Source organism: Anomaloglossus baeobatrachus, chromosome 1 (genome assembly GCF_048569485.1).
Source record: "Anomaloglossus baeobatrachus isolate aAnoBae1 chromosome 1, aAnoBae1.hap1, whole genome shotgun sequence".
Classification (NCBI taxonomy): domain Eukaryota; kingdom Metazoa; phylum Chordata; class Amphibia; order Anura; family Aromobatidae; genus Anomaloglossus; species Anomaloglossus baeobatrachus.
Window position 1 is genome coordinate 647,548,663 of NC_134353.1, and position 23,562 is coordinate 647,572,224.

Below are 23,562 nucleotides of genomic sequence, written 5' to 3' on the forward strand. Positions count from 1 at the left end.
AGGACAGACCCCACATCACTGGGCAAGCAATGGGCACAGTACAAGCCTGCTCAGGGCATGGACATAATCATTGGTTTTCAGGTGAAACACGGACTATGCAAACTCATCACAGCAGGCAGTGGAAAGCGTCATAGGCATCTCAAGCACACATTGGGGCCTAGTGTGCGGGAAGCCACCTGCTGCAGCAGCACGCGACCACTACAGTGAGGGGGAGGGGAGAGCCATCCGGGCCGCTATACTGGAAGAGTGCCGGCACGTGTACAGGCCTGAGACAGCAGCGGAGTCTCAGAACACCATAAACTTACCCTCCAGGCTCTACACTGCAGCTCAGACGTATAGGACCGTGCAGCACATATGGGACGAGAGCGGGAGCCACAGAAAGCGCGGGAACACGAATGAGGAGCTACCACGTGCTCACCGCAACCAACATGGCCCCCAAGAGCTCCGCGACCTCCAGTAACAGCGCTACACACAGAGCTCAGGGGACATGCGACCGCACCGACCTGCTGCACAAGCCGCATGTAGTGCGCTCCCTCCAAGCCTGTGATGACGACACCGGAAGGGGCGGAGCCTCCCACAGTGCAGCGCTTCTAGCAGAGGAAGTGCGCACACTGAAGAGGGGCGGGGCTAGTCCGGCACGGCGGCTGTGTGTCCATGATATCAGGAGGGGGAACATGGCGGCCGCGCCCGACTGTATAAACCCTCTAAATAATCACTGTCACATACTCCAAAATGAATAGACATTTTACAATTTATTTTTATTTTTTTTTTGCTCTTGAGCTGACGTTTTTAACCCCTTCTCCCCTGAGCGATTTTCCGTTTTTCCCTTTTTTGTTTTTTCCTCCCCTTCTTCCAAGAGCCGTACCTTTTTTATTTTTCCCTCACTCTTGCCATATGAGGGCTTATTTTTTGCGGGACGAGTTGCACTTTTAAATGAAACCATAAGTTTTACCATATAGAGTACTGGAAAACAGCAAACAAATTAAAAGTGTGGAAAAATTGCAAAGGGGTATTTTATTCACCGTGTTCACTATATGGTAAAACTGATGTATCTATGTGATGCCTCAGGTCGGTGCGAGTTTGTAGACACCAAACATTAATAGGTTTACTTTTATCTAAGGGGTTAATAAAAATTCAGAAATTTGTCCAAAAAAAGAATAACACGTTTTACGCCATTTTCCGTGACCCGTAGCGTTCTCATTTTTTGGGATCTGGGGCTCAGTGATGGCTTATCTTTTGCGTCTTGAGCTGGCGATTTTAATGATACCATTTTTATGCAGCTGTAATGTTTTGATCGCCTGTTATTGCATTTTAAAAAATGTTTTGCAGTAACCAAAAAACATAATTTTGGCAATTGGAATGGTTTGCATGACCATGACCTGTACCGTTTTCATTTCTTGAGATATGGGGCTCAGTGACTGCTTATTTTTTGATAAAGCATGAAAAACATAAATGTAAGAATATAGATATACATTAGTGCCACAGGTGATTTTATTCACTATAGCGAGCTCCTACTTACCCATACACAGGAGGTTTTTAAACCCAGAGCAAGGCTTCAGTACAGAGTAGGTACCCAGTTACAAGATATGCCGTGACATGGCGACTGGGCAGATAAAAAATGGCCATTTTTGTATGTTAATATCAATTTTTTTCTTAGATTTCCTTTAGCAGTAATGCATATCTATATTCTTACATTCATGGTTTTCATGCTTTAGCATTTCAGAGTGCAATTGTGTTGTTTTTTTGTCATTTTATGTCATGTCCAGTTATGCACCTGTTCATATTGAAGTTTTGGGAGTGCTGTCAGTCTTTTTGTCTTGCTTTATTTTTTGCATTTCGAGCTGACGTTTTTAATGGTATAATTTTTGTGCAGATGCTACGTTTTGATCGCCTGTTAGTGCATTTTGCGCAAAATTTGTGACAAACAAAAAATATAATTTTGGCGTTTGGTAAACAGCGTAGCGGCAAAAAAATTCCAATCAGATTAATTGATTTTATATTGTCATAGTTTAGGCATGTCTGAACACAGCAATACCAAATATGTGTATATATATATATATTTATTTATTTCATCCTTTAATTTTCATTGCGGCAAATGGGAAGTAATTTGAACTTTTAGGTTTTTGGTTTTGTTCTAAAAATTGTTTTACTTTTTTTTTTTTATTTTACTAGCCCCCCTAGGGGGCTATAAGGATCAGCAGTCTGATCGCTGATTCATTTCTCCTGATCAGAGCAGCATCACTCTGATCAGGAGAAATGCTGAGTTACTGTTACAGCTGCTGCTCTGCCAGCTGTAACAGGAACTACGTCATGATAGCGACAGGAGTCATCACATGACCCTGTGCTAACATGGCAACCATCGGCTCCGTGTGATCGCATCACAGGGCCTCCGATGGCGGCGGGGAAAGATGTGTTCCCTGCTGCGGCACTTTAAATTGCGCTGTCACATTTTTACATAGAGAATGTATAATTCAGCTCACCTTCAGTGGCCCTGTGTGTTGAATTACAGAGCCGCACGGACTTGCAGGAGCTTTACCTGCATGCACAGAGGAAACCAGATGAAAGGTCTGCTTGACAAAGGCTACAATATGTAGCTGAAACGCTTCGCTATGTCAATTTTTCTTCCTTGCATGGAGTGTTCATTTGGACCCTTGTATTTTTTTATTTGAAACACCAAACGTGGAATAAAATTTGGAAATTTATCTGGCTGAACTCCGTTTTTCCTCAGCGCCGGACCTTTCATCTGGTTTCCTCCGTCACATTTTGCCAGCGCGGGTGGATGGTGGATCTACCTTCGCCTGCGAGGCACAAATGTCTGCTGTTCAAATCAGTAGACATGTGCGGGAAGGCGACAGATTCACCACAGCAGCCGGTGGTGATCACCCCTGCATGATTTTAGACGTACCATTCCATCCTAGGTCGTAAAGGGGTTAATTACACCATTTTTGTGTAGATGCAATGTTTTGGTCTCCTGTTGTTGCATTTAATTGCAATGTTGTGGCAACCAAAAAAACGTAATTCTGCTGTTTTGATTTTTTTTTTTTGTTACGCAGTTTAGCGAACAGAATAATTTATTTGATGTTGTGATAGATTGGTCATTTCTGAACACGGCGATACCAAATTTGTGATTTGTGGTTTTTTTATTCTTTTATTTTCAGTGGACAAAAAGGGTGTGATTTCAACTTGGGGTGTTTTTTAACATATTTTTAAAATCTTTTAAAACTTTTAGTTTTTACTAGTCTCCACTTAAAGCTGCGATACTCCGATAGTATCTGCTGTTCAGAGTGGTGCTCTACTGGCATTCACAGGAAGTGAGTCATGACAGTGACAAGGGTCATCAGCTGGCCCCCCGGCTTTTATGACAACCCATCAGCTTCCCGTGATCACGTCATGAGGCCGCCAATGGTAATGGGGAATAGCACACTCCCTACTAGTGCATGTTAGATCGCGCTGTTAGAGATGGTTAGGTGCACATGTTGGCTAAGCAGATCAGCCAACACGTGCAGGGAAAAATGCGAGCTTAGTGCCTGATTTTTACTACTCCATCTGAGAGCAACATTATGTAGCGACAGAGACCATGATTCCAGCGAAGTGTCATGTACTGAGCTGTTTGCTGTCATTTGGATAAAATCAATGTTTTCTCTGCTGCAGATATAGCAGTTATACAAAGCTCATGAATATGCTGGATTACGTGGCAGCTGGCCAAGTAGTCCTCTAATGATAATCTGCTGCTAATTAATCAGTGATTTTATAAAAGCTACAATAAGAAGGCCAGTAAGTGACACATCAGTGGAGTCATGACCTCTGCCCTAACGTTATGCTGCTCTCAGATTAGGTGGCAAAAACCTGGTGACCTAGTCACTTTAAACTCAAACTCAATGGGGATGTTCAAACCTCCATGTTTTCACATGGACCATATGTTTGTGATTCACATGGAGACAAGTAGTTTTCTTTCCGGCAGCACGGGTCAAATATGGGCTATCCGTGTGACTTATACTGTAAAAAACACATGATTTGGCCCTTCCCAGCCTAAAAATAGCAGCCCTTAGCCACCCCAGATGTAGCACATCTATTAAATGCAGCATTTCTAGTGCTGAACCCGGCTCTTTGAGATTGTCCTGGTGCGGTGGCAATCGGGGTAATGGTTCATGGGGTTGATGCTAGCTGTGAATTGACAGCTGGCATCAAGGCCTGGTGTTATTAATGGATGTCTGTCTATTAGATACCCCCATTACTAACGCAGTAAATATAAACAAAAAAAAAAGAACACCCTAAAAAAAAATATGTAAACCCCCCCTCAACTCAAGCCCTCATTCACCAATTTTAATTTTTTTTTTTTAAAAAAAGTCTTGAAGTTTCGCCGTAATCCATATGGAGGTTGCACCACGTCCCACAAAAGCGAACTGCGGGCCACTATTTTTAGGCTGGGAAGGCCAAATTACCATGGGCCTTCCCAGCCTGATAATATCAGCCATGTACCTTGGCTGGATATGAAAAATGTGGGGACCCCACAAGGTTTTTTTTTTTTTTAAAATTAAAATTTTTTAATTTTTTTTTAAATAGCGTAGGGTCACCTCTATTTTTCATAACCAATCAAGGTACAGCTGATACTGGAGTAAAGTGAGTAGGAGACCTCTGTGCTCAGTATGTTCGCCTCAGCCTGTACAGTACAGAGCAAACTGGGAGGCAGTAATTAGGAGTCCTCCTCTGTGCTTAGTATTTTCCTCAGCCTATACAGTACAAAGAAAACTGGGGTGCAGTGATTAGGAGACCTCCTCTGCACTCAGTAATCTCTCCTCAGCCTATACAGTACAGAGTATACTAGGGTGCAGTGATTAGGAGGCCTCCTCTGCGCTCAGTAGTCTCTCCTCAGCCTGTACAGTATAGAGCACACTAGGGTACAGTCAGGGCCGTATTTGCCATTAGGCACTTGAGGGCACGTGCCTGGGGCAGCGCCTTCCAGGGGGGCGGCGCCCAGACCAAAACTTGAAATTTTTTTTTTTTTAAATCTTCCTCCCTCCTCCAAACTCTTTATTAAATCCGGAGCCTTTTTGGAGGAGGGGGCGGCGCAGTCATTTATAGTCGCGTCTATAACACGCGACTATAAATGAAACTGTGAGCGTGCCGGCACTTCCGGGGTCAGAGGAGCTGGAATCAGCTCCCCGCCCCGACGTGCTGCCGTGCGCTCACTGTGCAGAGGTCACAGCAGCGTGAGGCAGCGCCGCGCAGAGGAGGACGGGAGATGGAACCGCCGCCGAGCAAGATGTCAGATCCTGCCGCCACCACCACCGTTTAGAACGGGAGATGCAGCCTGGAGCAGGTAAGCGCTTTACAGCCGAAGACAGCGCCGAACAAGCAACCCGGGAGGGGCGGGGGCACGCAACATGGAGGATGAGGGGATGGAACATGATGTGGGGGCGCAACATGGAGGATGGGGGGGATGGAACATGATGTGGGGGCGCAACATGGAGGATGGGGGGGATGGAACATGATGTGGGGGCGCAACATGGAGGATGGGGGGGATGGAACATGATGTGGGGGCGCAACATGGAGGATGGGGGAAATGGAACATGATGTGGGGGCGCAACATGGAGGATGGGGGGATGGAACTTGATGTGGGGGCATAACATGGGGGGGATGAAGCATGATGTGGGGGCACAACATGGAGGATGGGGGGGATGAAGCATGATGTGGGGGCATAACATGGGGGGGATGAAGCATGATGTGGGGGCATAACATGGGGGGGATGAAGCATGATGTGGGGGCATAACATGGGGGGGATGAAGCATGATGTGGAGGCATAACATGGGTGGGATGAAGCATGATGTGGGGGCATAACATGGGGGGGGGATGAAGCATGATGTGGGGGCATAACATGGGGGGGGATGAAGCATGATGTGGGGGCACAACATGGGGGGGATGAAGCATGAAGTGGGGGCACAACATGGGGGGGGTGAAGCATCATGTGGGGGCACAACATGGGGGGGATGAAGCATGATGTGGGGGCACAACATGGGGGGGATGAAGCATGATGTGGGGGCACAACATGGGGGGGATGAAGCATGATGTGGGGGCACAACATGGGGGGGGATGAAGCATGATGTGGGGGCACAACATGGGGGGGATGAAGCATGATGTGGGGGCACAACATGGGGGGGATGAAGCATGATGTGGGGGCACAACATGGGGGGGATGAAGCATGATGTGGGGGCACAACATGGGGGGATGAAGCATGATGTGGGGGCACAACATGGGGGATGAAGCATGATGTGGGGGCACAACATGGGGGGGGATGAAGCATGATGTGGGGGCACAACATGGGGGGATGAAGCATGATGTGGGGGCACAACATGGGGGGGATGAAGCATGATGTGGGGGCACAACATGGGGGGGATGAAGCATGATGTGGGGGCACAATATGGGGGGGGATGAAGCATGATGTGGGGGCACAACATGGGGGGGATGAAGCATGATGTGGGGGCACAATATGGGGGGGGATGAAGCATGATGTGGGGGCACAACATGGGGGGATGAAGCATGATGTGGGGGCACAACATGGGGGGGATGAAGCATGATGTGGGGGCACAACATGGAGGATGGGGGGGATGAAGCATGATGTGGGGGCACAACATGGAGGATGGGGGGATGAAGCATGATGTGGGGGCACAACATGGAGGATGGTGGGGCACGAAGCATGATGTGGGGGCACAACATGGAGGATGGAGCATGATGTGGGTGTGCAACATGGAGGATGGGGGGATGAAGCATCATGTGGGCGTGCAACATGGAGGATGGAGCATGATATGGGGGCGCAGCATGGGGGATGGAGCAGAATGGGAAAATGGGGGGGGGGAGAGAAAATGAGGGTGGTGGACAGTATAGCAAATGGGAGTTGCAGTATTGAGAATGAGAGGCATGGTATGGAGAATGGGGTAGCATGGGGGGTGCTCGGTATGGAAGGGGAACCATGGTGGGCTTGGTATGGAGGGGGCTTGATATGGAGAAGGGGCAGCGTGGGGAGCACTCAGTTAGGAGCCTGGGAGGGCTTGGTATACAGAATGCAAAGCAGAAGGTTCATTATAGAGAGGGGACATCATGAGGGGGACAGTTAATTGGGGGCTGCATGGAGAGGTGGGGACAGTGGAGGTCATAGTTCATAAGTGAGGAAGGTCTGGAGGGTATAATTCAGTGGTGAGGACAGTGGGGGTTTTCATTTGAGGGGGCAGTGTAGTGGAAATGTTATAGGAGAGAATGTGGAGGCCGTATACTATAAGTGAGACGGTGTGAGGTCATTTTTTGTGAAGTGAGCTCAGTGATGGGCAATTATTTATTCTTGGGCACAGCCTTGGGCTTAGTTAGGGTGGTTACTCTTTAGTGAGGAGAATTATGAGTCTGTCACCAGGTTTTTGCCACCTAATTTGAGAGCAGCATAATGTAGGGGCAGAGATCCTGATTCCAGTGTTGTCACTTACTGGGCTGCTTAGTGTAGTTTTGATAAAATCACTGTTTAATCAGCAGTAGTTATCATTTCAGGACTACTTGGTGTGCTGCAGAAATTTTTTACTCCTGGAATCCATTCTGTCTGCATGTTCTGCTTCTCGGAAAAACTCGGGGCCACGGTAGTCGGACCCCCAGCGATTGGAAAGTTATTCCCCATCCCAAGGATAGGGGGTAAGCTTCCAATGTGAGAAAACCCCTTTAAAACATTGACTGATTCCAGCAATGTGTCACTTACTGAGCTGTTTGCTGTCATTTTCTCTGCTGCAGTTCTTGCAGTTACCGTATTTTTCGGACTATAAGACGCACCGGACTATAAGACGCACCCTGGTTTTAGAGGAGGAAAATAGGAAAATAAAACTTTAAGCAAAAAAATGTGGTCATGACACACTGTTATGGGGCGAGGATCTGCTGCTGACACTGTTATGGGGGGTAATGTCCCCAAATTCTCTACTAAGGTACCCCATCCTGGTAATGATCCTCCTGCCTTGTATATGATCCTGCTCATATACCCCCATCCTGCTCATATACCCCCATCCTATTGATATATCCTCCATCCATCCTGCTCATATACCCTCCATCCATCCTGCTCATATACCCCCATCCTGTTCATATACCCCCATCCTGTTCATATACCCCCATCCTGTTCATATACCCCCCATCCATCCTGCTCATATACCCCCATCCTGTTCATATACCCCCATCCTGTTCATATACCCCCCATCCATCCTGCTCATATACTCCCATCCTGTTCATATACCCCCATCCTGTTCATATACCCCCCATCCATCCTGCTCATATACCCCCATCCTGTTCATATACCCCTCATCCATCCTGCTCATATACTCCCATCCTGCTATATGCCCCCATCGTGCTCATATACCATCCTGGTATATGGCCTATATCCTATAGCACAGAGAAAAAAAAACAAACAAACGTTTATACTCACCTTTTCCTCACTCCCTGCAGCACAGATCATCTTCCTCTCTGCACCACTGACCTGTGTGTGTGGAGCCGTTCCTCTGCAGCATCGCGATGTCTTCCTGTCTGTGCCGATCAGCTGACCAGCTCAGCACAGATCAGCTGACCGGCACAGACAGGAAGACATCGCGTGCAGCAGGGGGGCGGCTCCACACACGGGGACGGGTGAGTGCACTGATTCACTGCACCCCGCGCTGATGATGACGCGCGGGGGGCAGTGACTACAGCTGCACATGATCACTCCAGGCTGTAATTGCCAGGGGTGATCATGTGGACCGGTTCTTTACTATGCGCGCGTCCCCGCTCGTCCTCCCGCCCACCTGTCAGCGCCGACTTCTGCGCTGAGAGATGGGCGAGAGGATGGGCGTGCATATGTAATGAGCGGATCCACGTGGTCACAGCAGGCTGCTACAGCCTGCTCGTGCCCCTGATGACCCGCTCCATCGCAGCACCTCATTCCCCGCAGCCACAGTCAGACCATAAGACGCACCCCCAACTTTCCCCCAACATTTGGGGGAAAAAAAGTGCGTCTTAGGCCCCTTTCACACGTCAGTGATTCTGGTAAGTTTGTGCTTTTTTTTAAACGTACCAGAATCACTGACATACGCAGACCCATTATAATGAATGGGTCTGCTCACACGTCAGTGATTTTTCACTGCACGTGTCTCCGTGCAGCGTACCCGCGTGTGCGTGATTGCCGCACGGAGACATGTCCATTTTTTTCTGGCATCACTGATGTTCCACGGACCACGCAGTGGTGTGGTCTGTGAAACACGTGCCAGAAAAAAACGTGCATTTAAAATAATAAACATTTTAACTCACCCGGCGTCCAGCGATGTCCTCAGCAGCCCGTGCAGCCTGCTGCTTCTAAGCCGGCTGATTACTGTTGCGCATATTCATTATGCGTGACACAGCCGACCCGGAAGCAGCTGCTGCAGGGGTCACCGCCGGCCGGATGCTGCACCGCGGGAGGATTCAGCACCATGGAGAGCGGGAGCGGGCACAGGTGAGTTGATTTCTAAGTGCAATCACGGGCCACGGAGAACGGAGCCCGGATTGCACTTAGACAACCCACATGTGCCGTGATTTTCGGCACACGCAGGGACATGTGCGTGTTTTACACGCCAGTGAAAAACGTCTGTGTTTTTCACTGACGTGTGAAACGGGCCTTATGGTCCGAAAAATACGGTATACAGAGCTCATGAATATGCTGCACTACCTGCAGCACACCAAGATTAAGGAAAACAGAGCAGTGTATATGGGCTTCATTAGGAGTGAAAGGCAACAACTTCAATAGGTATGCACAAATAAGAAGAAACAGAAGTCTTTAAATTTGCCTATTTGTGCATACCTATTGAAGTTGTTGCCTTTCACTCCTAATGAAGCCCATATACACTGCTCTGTTTTCCTTAATCTTGGTGTGCTGCAGGTAGTCCAGCATATTCATGAGCTCTGTATAACTGCAAGATCTGCAGCAGAGAAAATGACAGCAAACAGCTCAGTAAGTGACACATTGCTGGAATCAGTCAATGCTTTAAAGGGGTTTTCTCACATTGGAAACTTACCCCCTATCCTTGGGATGGGGAATAACTTTCCAATCACTGGGGGTCCGACTACCGTGGCCCCGAGTTTTTCCGAGAACCAGAACATGCAGACAGAATGGATTCCGGGAGTAAAATTTCATAGTCCTGTGTCCTGAGCTGTGCACTTAAGAGGTCTTTTGAGCAATTGGTGGGGGTCTTAAGTCCCACCCCATGATGCCCCTTCTCTTTCTGAGCCCACCTCTGCCCTACTAATCTCAGAATTAATGGACCTAAACATATAAGATCTCCTCCAAAAGTTAAGTCTACTGCCTGGGACTAATCAGTATTGTGGTTCTTATATGGTCCACAGTCTAATGATGGCTGGTAACAACTACCAGCATCTCCTCACCATTGTTAAGGACATACTGAGAGTTGTACGTTAATGGAATACATATATGTATATGGGTCTAACCTGACACTGCACTTGATTGCTGTACGAAGTTGGCAATGTATTCATGTACTGATGGTGGTTTTGGTGATGCCTTATTGTCTTTAGGGTGGGTTTGGCAATGTATTATTGTCTTTAGGGTGGGTTTGGTGATGTATTATTGTATTTACGGTGGTTTTGGTGATATTACTGTATTGACAGTAGTTCTGTTGATGTATTACTGTACTAACTGTGGTTTTGGTTACGTATTCTTGTATTTAGTGTGGTTTTAGTTCTGTATTACTGTACTGATGATGGTTCTGGTGATAGTCATGTAGCTGTTGTAATCTTTACCTTATCAGCCTTGATCCTAAAACATAAGGTCAGCGTGCTGGAATAAAAATACAGCTATCTGCATGTCTGGCAGCCTAATAAATAAGAGACTAAAGCCCCCATACACTATAGTCTGATTTTTAAGCCGGCAGCTATCTTGCTCAGCTCTCCCATATACAGGAGCACTCATTCTGCCAAGTGTTTCTGTGTTCTTTATTAGAGCCGCTGCTGGACATCTCCGGCAGCAGCTTATCATTTAGAGGATAATAGGATCTACACTCCGTAATCGGACATGCTGGATCCTTATTCCCCCCCCAACAATCAGAATTGAGAGCCCCCATACACATTGGACTGTCAGCAGAACCCGTCGATATTGGCGGGTTTAGACCACTTTAGGTTAATGTGTATGGAGGTCTTAACTACTATCTGAAGGCTATGGGCTCTATCAGGGAATGTGCACACGTCTTGTAGATGTCTGTGAACCCCCGGAATTATTCAGACAGAATACGCTTCAGGACAGTCATCATTTTATCCTGTAGCAAATATATATTTATTTTTTTTTGCTGTGGCTTCTTGGTTGTTTTTTCCAACATCTTTTAGCTACTGGATTTTACTTATTTTTTTAAATGAAGTAGTAAGCGGCATCCAAGCAGCAGCCGCCATATAATGGACCGGTCACTGTCAGCCGCTTCATGTCTGAGGAAACCTGACGCGCTTAAAAAACTCCAAAGACTGAACATATGGACAGCAAGTCGGTTTTACACTGCAGTGTATGAGGTCATTTCTTTAAAGAAGTTGTCCAGTTACCAAAACTGATTTTTTTTTTTCTGATAAATCTTGCTAATATGTGCCCCTCAACACATCTATTATGTTTTTTCAGCAAAATTACCTTTCATTGTGCACTAGCAGCACATGCTCATTGCTGGCTCCAGCTCTGATGGGGTTAATCTCTCCTCTGACTTCCTGTGTTCAGTTCCTACAAGTCCCAGAATTCTTTGTGGCTCTAGGGCGGTGTCTAGCTTATCTAACACACCCATTGTGTCTAATACACCCACTCTGCTCCCACCCAAACCCTCCTCCCTGCCTCTTCCCAGTGGATGTGCACTCAGAGAAATCACAGATACAGCAGCTCTGCACAGCCAGGGGAAGAAAGTGTGTGCGCGTGTATATACAGTGTGTGTGTGCGTATATACAGTGTGTGTGTATATACAGTGTGTGAGTGAGTGTGTATGTGAGTGTGTATGTCATACTCACCTGTCTGCAGGGTCCGGGTGCCATGCCTGCTTCCAGCCCCTGTCTCGGTCCCGCCGCTTCGGCTGTGTGCAGTCTCCCCGGTGCATGCACGAAGCTTGCAGGACCTGGCCGTGGATCACCTGATGCAGTCACCTGACGCATCAGCTGATCGTAGTCTCGCCGGCTTTTTCTTGCCCGGCCGGCTATCAGCTGATCCTGCCGTCAGGGGACTTAATCAGCTGATTACCGGCAGCTCCTGCAGTGATGGGCCAGGATCAGACTCCGCTCCAGGAGCTGCCGGTCATCAGCACAGACGTGAGTATTTATTTATTTATTTATTTTTTTGCACTGATGCATCTGCTGATTGTATAATCGGCTTTTATACAATCAGCTGATGTATGATGTGATTCACATCCTTTAACCTGACACATCATCTGATCGCTTTGCCTTCCTTCCAGCAAACCGATCAGATGATATTGGATCCGGATTGGACGGCGCGGGACCCTGACCCAGGATTACTGCGGAGGGGGGTTTATTTCAATAAAGATGGAGTCACTAATTGTGTTGTGTTTTATTTCTAATAAAAATATTTTTCTGTGTGTTGTGTTTTTTGTTTTTTTTTATCATTACTAGAAATTCATGGTGGCCATGTCTAATATTGGCGTGACACCATGAATTTCGGGCTTAGGGCTAGCTGATAATATACAGCTAGTCCTAACTCCATTATTACCCGGCTAGCCACCCGGCATCAGGGCAGCTGGAAGAGTTGGATACAGCGCCAGAAGATGGCGCTTCTATGAAAGCGCCATTTTCTGGGGTGGCTGCGGACTGCAATTCGCAGTGGGGGTGCCCAGAAAGCATGGGCACCCTTCACTGTGGATTCCAATCCCCAGCTGCCTAGTTGTACCCGGCTGGACACCAAAATTAGGCGAAGCTCACGTCATTTTTTTTTTTAAATTATTTCATGAAATTCATGAAATAATTAAAAAAAAAAAAGGGCTTCTCTATATTTTTGGTTCCCAGCCGAGTACAACTAGGCAGCTGGGGGTTGGGGGCAGCCCGTACCTGCCTGCTGTACCCGGCTAGCATACAAAAAATATGGCGAAGCCCACGTCATTTTTTTTTTCTTTTTGGGTAAAAAACTGCATACAGTCCTGGATGGAGGATGCTGAGCCTTGTAGTTCTGCAGCTGCTGTCTGCTCTCCTGCATACAATGAACATTTTGAATAAGGAAATGACATCAGACCTTTTTTATTTTTTTCATCAACAATCTTTAATGGCATTGTGCACTGATTAAAAACGCAGTGAGCAAAAACGCAGCAAAAAAGGCACCAAATCGCGGCAAAAACGTGACATGCAGCATCCGGTCACCTGCACTACAAGTGCCAGAGTGGAGAAAGATAGTGACATGCAGCACACTATGTGTCAGAGCAGAGCATGTCACTGTCTCCACTCCGCTGACCTCACAGCCCGTACACGCTGCGATGGATGCAGGGGGACACAGAACAAGTAATCGGCCGACACTGGAGTCATCTGATTACTTGGGATGAATTGAGCAGTAAAATGCTCTGGTGCTCGATGGGCGAAGCCCATGCCGTTTTTTTTAAAAAAAAATTAATTAAAAATAAAAAATAAAAAAAATCACATTGTTTGTGGGCTCCCGCTGCATTTTCTGTTGCTAAGGGTAACCAAAGCAGCTACTGGCTGCTAGCCCCCGCTGCTTGGTGTTACTTTCACTGGCAATAGAAATGCAGGGAAGCATTTTTTTTTTTTTTATATAAAGGTTTTTCCCTGAAAACGTTTTTAAGAAAATGACGTGGCCTTCGCCATATTTTTGTATGCTAGCCAGGTACAGCAGGCAGCTACGGGCTGCCCCCAACCCCCAGCTGCCTAGTTGTACCCGGCTGGGAACCAAAAATATAGAGAAGCCCTTTTTTTTTTTTTTATTTCATGAATTTCATGAAATAATTAAAAAAAAAAATGACATGGGCTTCGCCGAATTTTTGAGTCCAGCCAGGTACAACTAGGCAGCTGGGGATTGGAATCCGCAGTGAAGGGTGCCCAAACTTTCTGGGCCCCCCGCTGCGAATTGCAGTCCACAGCCGCCCCAGAAAATGGCGCTTTTATAGAAGCGCCATCTTCTGGCGCTGTATCCAACTCTTCCAGTGGCCCTGGTGGCAGGTGGCATGCTGGGTAATAAGGGGTTAATACCAGCTATGTTTTACCCGCTGGTATAAAGCCCGAGATTCTAAATGTCAGGCCAAGGTTGACCTGGCCATTAAGAATCTCCAATAAAGGGTTAAAAAAAAAAAAGACCACACAGAGAAAAATACTTTATTAGAAATAAATACACAGACACAGTAGGGACTCCATGTTTATTACTCCCTCTCACCCCTCCACGATGGAGAGATTTCTGTACTGACCATGCCAGGAGAGAGCGAGGGAAAAGAGAGCGAGCGAGGGGGGGGAGGAAAAGAAAGCGAGCGGGGGGGGGGGGGAAGAGAGCGAGCGGGGGGGGGAAAAGAGAGCGAGGGGGGAGGAAAAGAGAGCGAGGGGGGAGGAAAAGAGAGCGAGGGGGGAGGAAAAGAGAGCGAGGGGGGAGGAAAAGAGAGCGAGGGGGGAGGAAAAGAGAGCGAGGGGGGAGGAAAAGAGAGCGAGGGGGGGGAAAGAGAGCGAGGGGGGGGGAAAGAGAGCGAGGGGGGAGGAAAAAAAGAGAGCGCGGGAGGAAAAAAAGAGAGCGCGGGAGGAAAAGAAGGGAATTTTGTTTACTTACCGTAAATTCCTTTTCTTCTAGCTCCAATTGGGAGACCCAGACAGTGGTGTATAGCTACTGCCTCTGGAGGCCGCACAAAGAACTACACTTAAAAGTGTAAGGCCCCTCCCCTTCTGGCTATACACCCTCCCGTAGGAGTACGGATTCCTCAGTTTTAGTACCAAAGCAAGAAGGAGGAAAGCCAATAACAGTTTCAAAAACAAATTCAATCCGATAACAAGATCGGAGAACTTAAGAAACAACATGAACAACATGTGCACCCGAAAAACGAAACCCTAAGAACAAATAGGGCGGGTGCTGGGTCTCCCAATTGGAGCTAGAAGAAAAGGAATTTACGGTAAGTAAACAAAATTCCCTTCTTCTTTTTCGCTCCTAATTGGGAGACCCAGACAGTGGGACGTCCAAAAGCAGTCCCTGGGTGGGTAAAAAGATACCACATGAACGGGCTGTCAGACAGCCCTTTCCTACAGGTGGGCCACCGCCGCCTGAAGGACCTGTCTACCTAGGCTGGCATCTGCCGAAGCGTAGGTATGCACTTGATAGTGTTTGGTAAACGTGTGCAGACTCGACCAGGTAGCCGCCTGGCACACCTGCTGAGCCGTAGCCTGATGCCGCAATGCCCAGGACGCACCCACGGCTCTGGTAGAATGGGCCTTCAGTCCAGATGGAATCGGAAGCCCAGCAGAACGGTATGTGTGAAGAATTGGTTCCTTGATCCACCGCGCCAGGGTGGATTTGGAAGCTTGCGATCCCTTATGCTGACCAGCGACTAGGACAAAGAGCGCATCAGAACGGCGCAGAGACGCCGTGCGAGAAATGTAAATCCTGAGTGCTCTCACCAGGTCCAACAGATGTAAACCTTTTTCAAATTGGTGAACTGGATGCGGACACAAAGATGGCAAAGTGATATCCTGATTGAGATGAAAGGAAGAAACCACCTTGGGAGAAAACTCTGGAATTGGACGCAGTACTACCTTGTCTTGGTGAAACACCAGGAAGGGAGATTTGCAAGATAACGCCGCTAGCTCGGACACTCTTCGAAGAGACGTGACCGCCACAAGAAAAACTACTTTTTGTGAAAGCCGAGAAAGGGAAACCTCTTTCAAAGGCTCGAAAGGCGGCTTCTGGAGAGCAATGAGAACCTTGTTTAGATCCCAGGGTTCCAATGGCCGTCTGTAAGGAGGAACGATATGACAAACTCCTTGGAGAAACGTGCGTACTTTAGAAAGCCGTGCCAAGCGCTTCTGAAAGAATACGGATAGCGCGGAGACTTGACCCTTAAGAGAGCTAAGCGACAAACCTTTTTCCAACCCAGACTGCAGGAAGGAAAGAAAAATTGGCAATGCAAATGGCCAGGGAGAAACTCCCTGAGCCAAGCACCAAGCTAAGAATATCTTCCACGTCCTGTGATAGATCTTAGCTGAGGATGGTTTCCTAGCCTGTCTCATTGTGGCAACAACTTCATGAGATAAACCTGAGGTCGCTAGGATCCAGGACTCAATGGCCACACAGTCAGGTTCAGGGCCGCAGAATTCAGATGGAAAAACGGCCCTTGAGACAGTAAATCTGGACGGTCTGGTAGTGCCCACGGTTGGCCTACCGTGAGATGCCACAGATCCGGGTACCACGACCTTCTTGGCCAGTCTGGAGCGACGAGAATGGCTCGATGGCAGTCGGACCTGATTTTCCTGAGAACTCTGGGTAACAATGCTAGAGGTGGGAACACATAGGGTAGTCGGAATTGCGACCAATCCTGAACCAAGGCGTCTGCCGCCAGCGCTCGGTGATCGTGAGACCGTGCCATGAAAACTGGGACCTTGTTGTTGTGCCGTGACGCCATCAGATCGACGTCCGGCGTCCCCCAGCGGCAACAGATCTGCTGAAACACGTCCGGGTGAAGGGACCATTCTCCTGCGTCCATGCCCTGGCGACTGAGAAAGTCTGCTTCCCAGTTTTCCACGCCTGGAATGTGAACTGCGGATATGGTGGACGCTTTGCTTTCCACCCACGTCAAAATCCGCCGGACTTCTTGAAAGGCTTGGCGACTGCGTGTTCCCCCTTGGTGGTTGATGTACGCCACCGCCGTGGAATTGTCCGACTGAATCCGAATCTGCTTGCCTTCCAGCCATTGTTGGAAGGCTCGCAGAGCAAGATAGACTGCTCTGATTTCCAGAACATTGATCTGCAGGGTGGACTCTTCCTGAGTCCACGTCCCCTGAGCCCTGTGGTGGAGAAACACCGCTCCCCACCCTGATAGGCTCGCATCCGTCGTGACCACTGCCCAGGATGGGGGTAGGAACGACTTTCCCTGTGACAATGAGGTGGGGAGAAGCCACCAACGCAGAGAGTCCTTGGCAGTCTGAGAGAGGGAGACAGTCCTGTCGAGGGACGTCGATTTCCCATCCCATTGGCGTAGAATGTCCCATTGTAGAGGGCGCAGATGAAACTGCGCGAACGGGACCGCCTCCATCGCTGCTACCATCTTTCCTAGGAAATGCATGAGGCGCCTCAGTGAGTGCGACTGACTCTGAAGGAGAGATTGCACTCCTGTCCGTAGCGAACACTGCTTGTCCAGTGGAAGCTTCACTATCGCTGAGAGAGTATGAAACTCCATGCCAAGATAAGTCAGAGATTGGGTCGGGGTTAGATGAGACTTTGGAAAGTTGATAATCCACCCGAAACTCTGGAGAGTGTCTAGTGCCACCTTCAGACTGTGTTGGCATGCCTCTTGAGAGGGTGCCTTTATAAGCAGGTCGTCTAGATACGGGATGACCGAGTGACCTTGCGAGTGCAGAACAGCTACTACTGCTGCCATGACCTTGGTGAAGACCCGGGGGGCTGTTGCCAGACCGAAAGGTAACGCTACGAACTGCAGGTGTTCGTCGTGTATGACGAAGCGTAGGAAACGCTGATGCTCTGGCGCAATCGGCACGTGGAGATACGCATCTTTGATATCTATTGATGCTAGAAAATCTCCTTGAGACATTGAGGCTATGACGGAGCGTAGGGATTCCATCCGGAACCTCCTGACTTTTACGTGTCTGTTGAGCAACTTTAGATCCAGGACGGGTCGATACGATCCGTCCTTTTTTGGGACCACAAACAGATTGGAGTAAAAACCGTGACCTTGTTCCTGAAGAGGGACGGAGGTCACCACTCCTTCCGCCTTTAGAGCGGCCACCGCCTGCAACAGAGCATCGGCTCGGTCTGGTGGTGGAGAAGTTCTGAAGAAACGAGTTGGCGGACGAGAACTGAACTCTATCCTGTACCCGTGAGACAGAATATCCCTCACCCAACGGTCTTTGACGCGTGACAGCCAAATGTCGCCAAAGTGGGAAAGCCTCCCACCGACCGAGGGTGTGGGAATCGGAGACTGCAAGTCATGAGGACGCCGTCTTGGCAACGGTTTCTCCGGCTGTCTTTTTTGGGCGTGACTGAGACCTCCAAGAATCTGAGCGTCTCTGATCTTTTTGAGTCTTTTTTGACGAGGAGAATTGGGACCTGCCCGGTCCTCGAAAGGACCGATAACCAGACTGACCCCTCCTCTGTTGGGGTTTGTTTTGTCTGTGTTGCGGTAAGGATGAGTCCTTACCCTTGGAGTGTTTGATGATTTCATCCAAACGCTCTCCAAACAATCGGTCACGAGAAAAAGGCAAATTGGTTAAGCACTTCTTGGAATGAGAATCTGCCTTCCAGTGTCTCAACCACAGGGCCCTACGCAAAACAACGGAGTTGGCTGACGCCACTGCCGTGCGGCTTGTAGCGTCAAGAACAGCATTAATCGCGTACGACGCGAATGCCGCCATTTGCGAGGTCAATGGTGCTACCTGCGGGGCAAATGCACGTGTGACTGAGTCGACTTGCACAAGCCCGGCTGAGATAGCTTGGAGTGCCCATACGGCAGCAAAAGATGGCGCTAACGACGCTCCAATAGCTTCATAGATGGATTTCAGCCAGAGCTCCATCTGCCTGTCAGTGGCATCTTTAAGTGCCGCTCCATCTTCAACTGCAACCAAGGATCTAGCTGCAAGCCTGGAAATTGGAGGATCCACTTTTGGACACTGGGTCCAACCCTTGACCACCTCAGGGGGAAAAGGATAGCGTGTATCTTTAAGCCGTTTAGAAAAACGCCTTTCCGGATAAGCGTGGGGTTTCTGGATTGCGTCTCTAAAGTCAGCGTGGTCCAGAAAAGTGCTTAATGTACGCTTAGGATATCTGAAATGGATTCTCTCGTGCTGCGAAGCTGACTCCTCTACAAGAGGAGCTGGTGGGGAAATATTTAACATCTTATTGATGGACGCTATAAGATCATTAACTATGGCGTCACCATCTGGTGTATCTAGATTGAGAGCGGTCCCAGGATCAGAATCCTGATCAGTTACGTCCGCCTCATCACCCATAGATTCATCTCGCTGGGATCCTGACCATTGAGATGAATGTGAAGGCCCCTCATAGCGAGCCCGCTTAGGTTGCCTGGGGCCATCGTCCGAGTCAGAGTCTTCACCCTGAGGTGTATGTGCCCGTCCCGGAGCTTGGAAGTAATTCAGCTGAGGGGGACCAGGGGGCAATGATTGCACAGTGTCCGTGGCCTGAAGTACAGGCCTAGCTTGCAATGTGTCAAGAATTTGTGACATAGTGAGAGACATTCTGTCAGCAAAAGCCGTAAACTCAGTTCCTGTCACCTGGACAGCATTCACAGGTGGTACACCCTGGGTCACGTCCAGCAGAGGTCCCGACTGTGCAAGTGCCGCAGGGGCCGAGCACTGCACACAATGGGGGTCAGTGGAGCCTGCCGGTAGAAAAGTCCCACATGCGGTACAGGAAGCATATAATGTCTGTGCCTTGGCACCCTTGCGTTTTGTGGACGACATGCTGTTGGCTCTCTGCAATGTGAGAGAGTCTATAGCCAAAGGGCGACCAGCGCTATGCAGTACAAAGTATTTGCAGGAACAAAATACTAAGATTACTACTGGCACAAGAGGGGGTGAGCCCAGAGGGCTGCTTACCGCCCGCTGAATAGCGGGTAAGAGGCGCAGAATTCCTTGTCTGGGTCTCCCCGGCTCCCCTCTGCAGCTCAGCGTGTCAGCAGGAATGGCTGCCGGCGTCTGTGGAGAGGGGCGGCCCGTGGGAGTTCCCAAACAAAAGTGCGGGAAACAGTGTCCCCTCTGTGCCTATTGTGAGGGCTGGAGTATGTAAAAACGACTCCAGCCCTCAGCGCTGATGCACTGACCAGCGTCCCGCCCCTCTCCTGACTGGCAGGTCTGGGGGCGGGAACGAACGGAACTAGGCAGCAAAAGCCGGGGACTCGAGTTATCAGCGCGGCCGCCGTAAAAGCGCGGCCCGCGCTGAAGTCCCCGGCGCACCACAAGTGCCAGCCGCGCCGCAGTCCCAGCGGCCGGCGCGACCGTTCCCCAAAAGTGTGCCTGCTTCAGCGAGCTGAATGAGGCCATGGCACAAGCGCCGCAGCGCTGATGTCCCCGGCGCACTACAACACCCAGCATGCTGCGGTGTGAGCGCCAAATGCACGGGGACACAGAGTACCTTGAGGAAGCAGGGCCATGTCCCTGATGTACTCCGCTCCATCCAGCATCTTCTCCAGGGGCTGTAGATGGAGCACGGTCTCAGTGCCTGGAGACCAGTAAATCCCACTTCACCCAGAGCCCTGTAAAAAGGGATGGGGAAGGAATCAGCATGTGGGCGCCAGCCACCGTACCCGCAATGGGTACCTCAACCTTACAAACACCTCCGACATACAGTGGGGTGAGAAGGGAGCATGCTGGGAGCCCTGTATGGGCCCTCTTTTCTTCCATCCGACATAGTCAGCAGCTGCTGCTGACTAAAAACAATGGAGCTATGCGTGCGTGTCTGACCTCCTTCGCACAAAGCTAAAACTGAGGAATCCGTACTCCTACGGGAGGGTGTATAGCCAGAAGGGGAGGGGCCTTACACTTTTAAGTGTAGTTCTTTGTGCGGCCTCCAGAGGCAGTAGCTATACACCACTGTCTGGGTCTCCCAATTAGGAGCGAAAAAGAAAAAGAGCGCGCAGGGGGGAGGAAAAGAGAGCGAGCGGGGGGGGGGAAGAAGAGAGCGAGCGGGGGGAGGAAAAGAGAGCGAGCGGGGGGAGGAAAAGAGAGCGAGCGGGGGGAGGAAAAGAGAGCGAGCGGGGGGAGGAAAAGAGAGCGAGCGGGGGGAGGAAAAGAGAGCGAGCGGGGGGAGGAAAAGAGAGCGAGCGGGGGGGGGAGGAAAAGAGAGCGAGCGGGGGGGGAGGAAAAGAGAGCGAGCGGGGGGGGAGGAAAAGAGAGCGAGCGGGGGGGGAGGAAAAGAGAGCGAGCGGGGGGGGAGGAAAAGAGAGCGAGCGGGGGGGGGAGGAAAAGAGAGCGAGCGGGGGGGGGAGGAAAAGAGAGCGAGCGGGGGGGGGAGGAAAAGAGAGCGAGCGGGGGGGGGAGGAAAAGAGAGCGAGCGGGGGGGGGAGGAAAAGAGAGCGAGCGGGGGGAGGAAAAGAGAGCGAGCGGGGGGAGGAAAAGAGAGCGAGCGGGGGGAGGAAAAGAGAGCGAGCGGGGGGAGGAAAAGAGAGCGAGCGGGGGGAGGAAAAGAGAGCGAGCGGGGGGAGGAAAAGAGAGCGAGCGGGGGGAGGAAAAGAGAGCGAGCGGGGGGAGGAAAAGAGAGCGAGCGGGGGGAGGAAAAGAGAGCGAGCGGGGGGAGGAAAAGAGAGCGAGCGGGGGGGGGAGGAAAAGAGAGCGAGCGGGGGGAGGAAAAGAGAGCGAGCGGGGGGAGGAAAAGAGAGCGAGCGGGGGGGGGGAGGAAAAGAGAGCGAGCGGGGGGGGGAGGAAAAGAGAGCGAGCGGGGGGGGGAGGAAAAGAGAGCGAGCGGGGGGAGGAAAAGAGAGCGAGCGGGGGAGGAAAAGAGAGCGAGCGGGGGGAGGAAAAGAGAGCGAGCGGGGGGGGGAGGAAAAGAGAGCGAGCGGGGGGGGGAGGAAAAGAGAGCGAGCGGGGGGGGGAGGAAAAGAGAGCGAGCGGGGGGGGGAGGAAAAGAGAGCGAGCGGGGGGAGGAAAAGAGAGCGAGCGGGGGGAGGAAAAGAGAGCGAGCGGGGGGAGGAAAAGAGAGCGAGCGGGGGGAGGAAAAGAGAGCGAGCGGGGGGAGGAAAAGAGAGCGAGCGGGGGGAGGAAAAGAGAGCGAGCGGGGGGAGGAAAAGAGAGCGAGCGGGGGAGGAAAAGAGAGCGAGCGGGGGAGGAAAGAGAGCGAGCGGGGGGAGGAAAAGAGAGCGAGCGGGGGGAGGAAAAGAGAGCGAGCGGGGGGAGGAAAAGAGAGCGAGCGGGGGGAGGAAAAGAGAGCGAGCGGGGGGAGGAAAAGAGAGCGAGCGGGGGGAGGAAAAGAGAGCGAGCGGGGGGAGGAAAAGAGAGCGAGCGGGGGGAGGAAAAGAGAGCGAGCGGGGGGAGGAAAAGAGAGCGAGCGGGGGGAGGAAAAGAGAGCGAGCGGGGGGAGGAAAAGAGAGCGAGCGGGGGGAGGAAAAGAGAGCGCAGGGGGGAGGAAAAGAGAGCGCAGGGGGGAGGAAAAGAGAGCGCAGGGGGGAGGAAAAGAGAGCGCAGGGGGGAGGAAAAGAGAGCGCAGGGGGGAGGAAAAGAGAGCGCAGGGGGGAGGAAAAGAGAGCGCAGGGGGGAGGAAAAGAGAGCGCAGGGGGGAGGAAAAGAGAGCGCAGGGGGGAGGAAAAGAGAGCGCAGGGGGGAGGAAAAGAGAGCGCAGGGGGGAGGAAAAGAGAGCGCAGGGGGGAGGAAAAGAGAGCGCAGGGGGGAGGAAAAGAGAGCGCAGGGGGGAGGAAAAGAGAGCGCAGGGGGGAGGAAAAGAGAGCGCAGGGGGGAGGAAAAGAGAGCGCAGGGGGGAGGAAAAGAGAGCGCAGGGGGGAGGAAAAGAGAGCGCAGGGGGGAGGAAAAGAGAGCGCAGGGGGGAGGAAAAGAGAGCGCAGGGGGGAGGAAAAGAGAGCGCAGGGGGGAGGAAAAGAGAGCGCAGGGGGGAGGAAAAGAGAGCGCAGGGGGGAGGAAAAGAGAGCGCAGGGGGGAGGAAAAGAGAGCGCAGGGGGGAGGAAAAGAGAGCGCAGGGGGGAGGAAAAGAGAGCGCAGGGGGGAGGAAAAGAGAGCGCAGGGGGGAGGAAAAGAGAGCGCAGGGGGGAGGAAAAGAGAGCGCAGGGGGGAGGAAAAGAGAGCGCAGGGGGGAGGAAAAGAGAGCGCAGGGGGGAGGAAAAGAGAGCGCAGGGGGGAGGAAAAGAGAGCGCAGGGGGGAGGAAAAGAGAGCGAGGGGTGAGGAAAAAAGAGCGAGGGGGGAGGAAAAGAGAGCGAGGGGGGAAGAGAGCGAGGGAAAAGAGAGGGGAGGGGAGAGAGGGATAAGAGGGGGGCAGAGAAGAGGGGGAAGAGGGGAGGGGGAGAAGAGAGTGGGGAAAGAACAGGGGGGGGGGCAGAGGTGCTCTGTCACCAACTGTCTCCACTCTGTGACTTGTGGTGCAGGTGACAGAGTGCAGACAGTTGGTCCCATGCAGCAGGACAGATGGCAGAGCACAGCGGTGACATGCCTGCCAGTGTCTTGCTGCTGGGAGGAGCAGATGATCACACTGCCCGACACCGGCCGCTCTCCTGACATCGCAGCAGAGCGGGCGGGTGGACAGTGTGAGCACATACTTACGTGCAGGGGGGATTCAGCTAAAGACCCCCCCTGTACTGCACACTGGCGCCCCGTGTCTCAGCCTCTCTGCAGGACGCCGGCTCCACAGTGACGTCCTCCGGCTCCTTCCCTCGATGCTGGGCTGT

General features: G+C 51.0%; 1 long non-coding RNA gene across 9 annotated transcripts in view; it reads right to left on the reverse strand.

Annotated features, from left to right (window-relative positions):
• Positions 1-23,562, reverse strand: part of LOC142246699 (uncharacterized) — a 97,363-nt gene that overhangs the window by 53,332 nt on the left and 20,469 nt on the right. For 6 of the 9 annotated variants that reach the window (XR_012724918.1, XR_012724912.1, XR_012724919.1 and 3 more), the window contains exon 1: positions 306-564. The exons of 1 other annotated variant lie outside the window; for it this stretch is intronic. This is a non-coding gene — a long non-coding RNA (uncharacterized LOC142246699). Of the gene's footprint in view, positions 1-305; positions 569-23,562 lie in introns of those variants that run through there. 2 more of the 9 variants (XR_012724915.1, XR_012724914.1) reach the window with 2 other exon arrangements.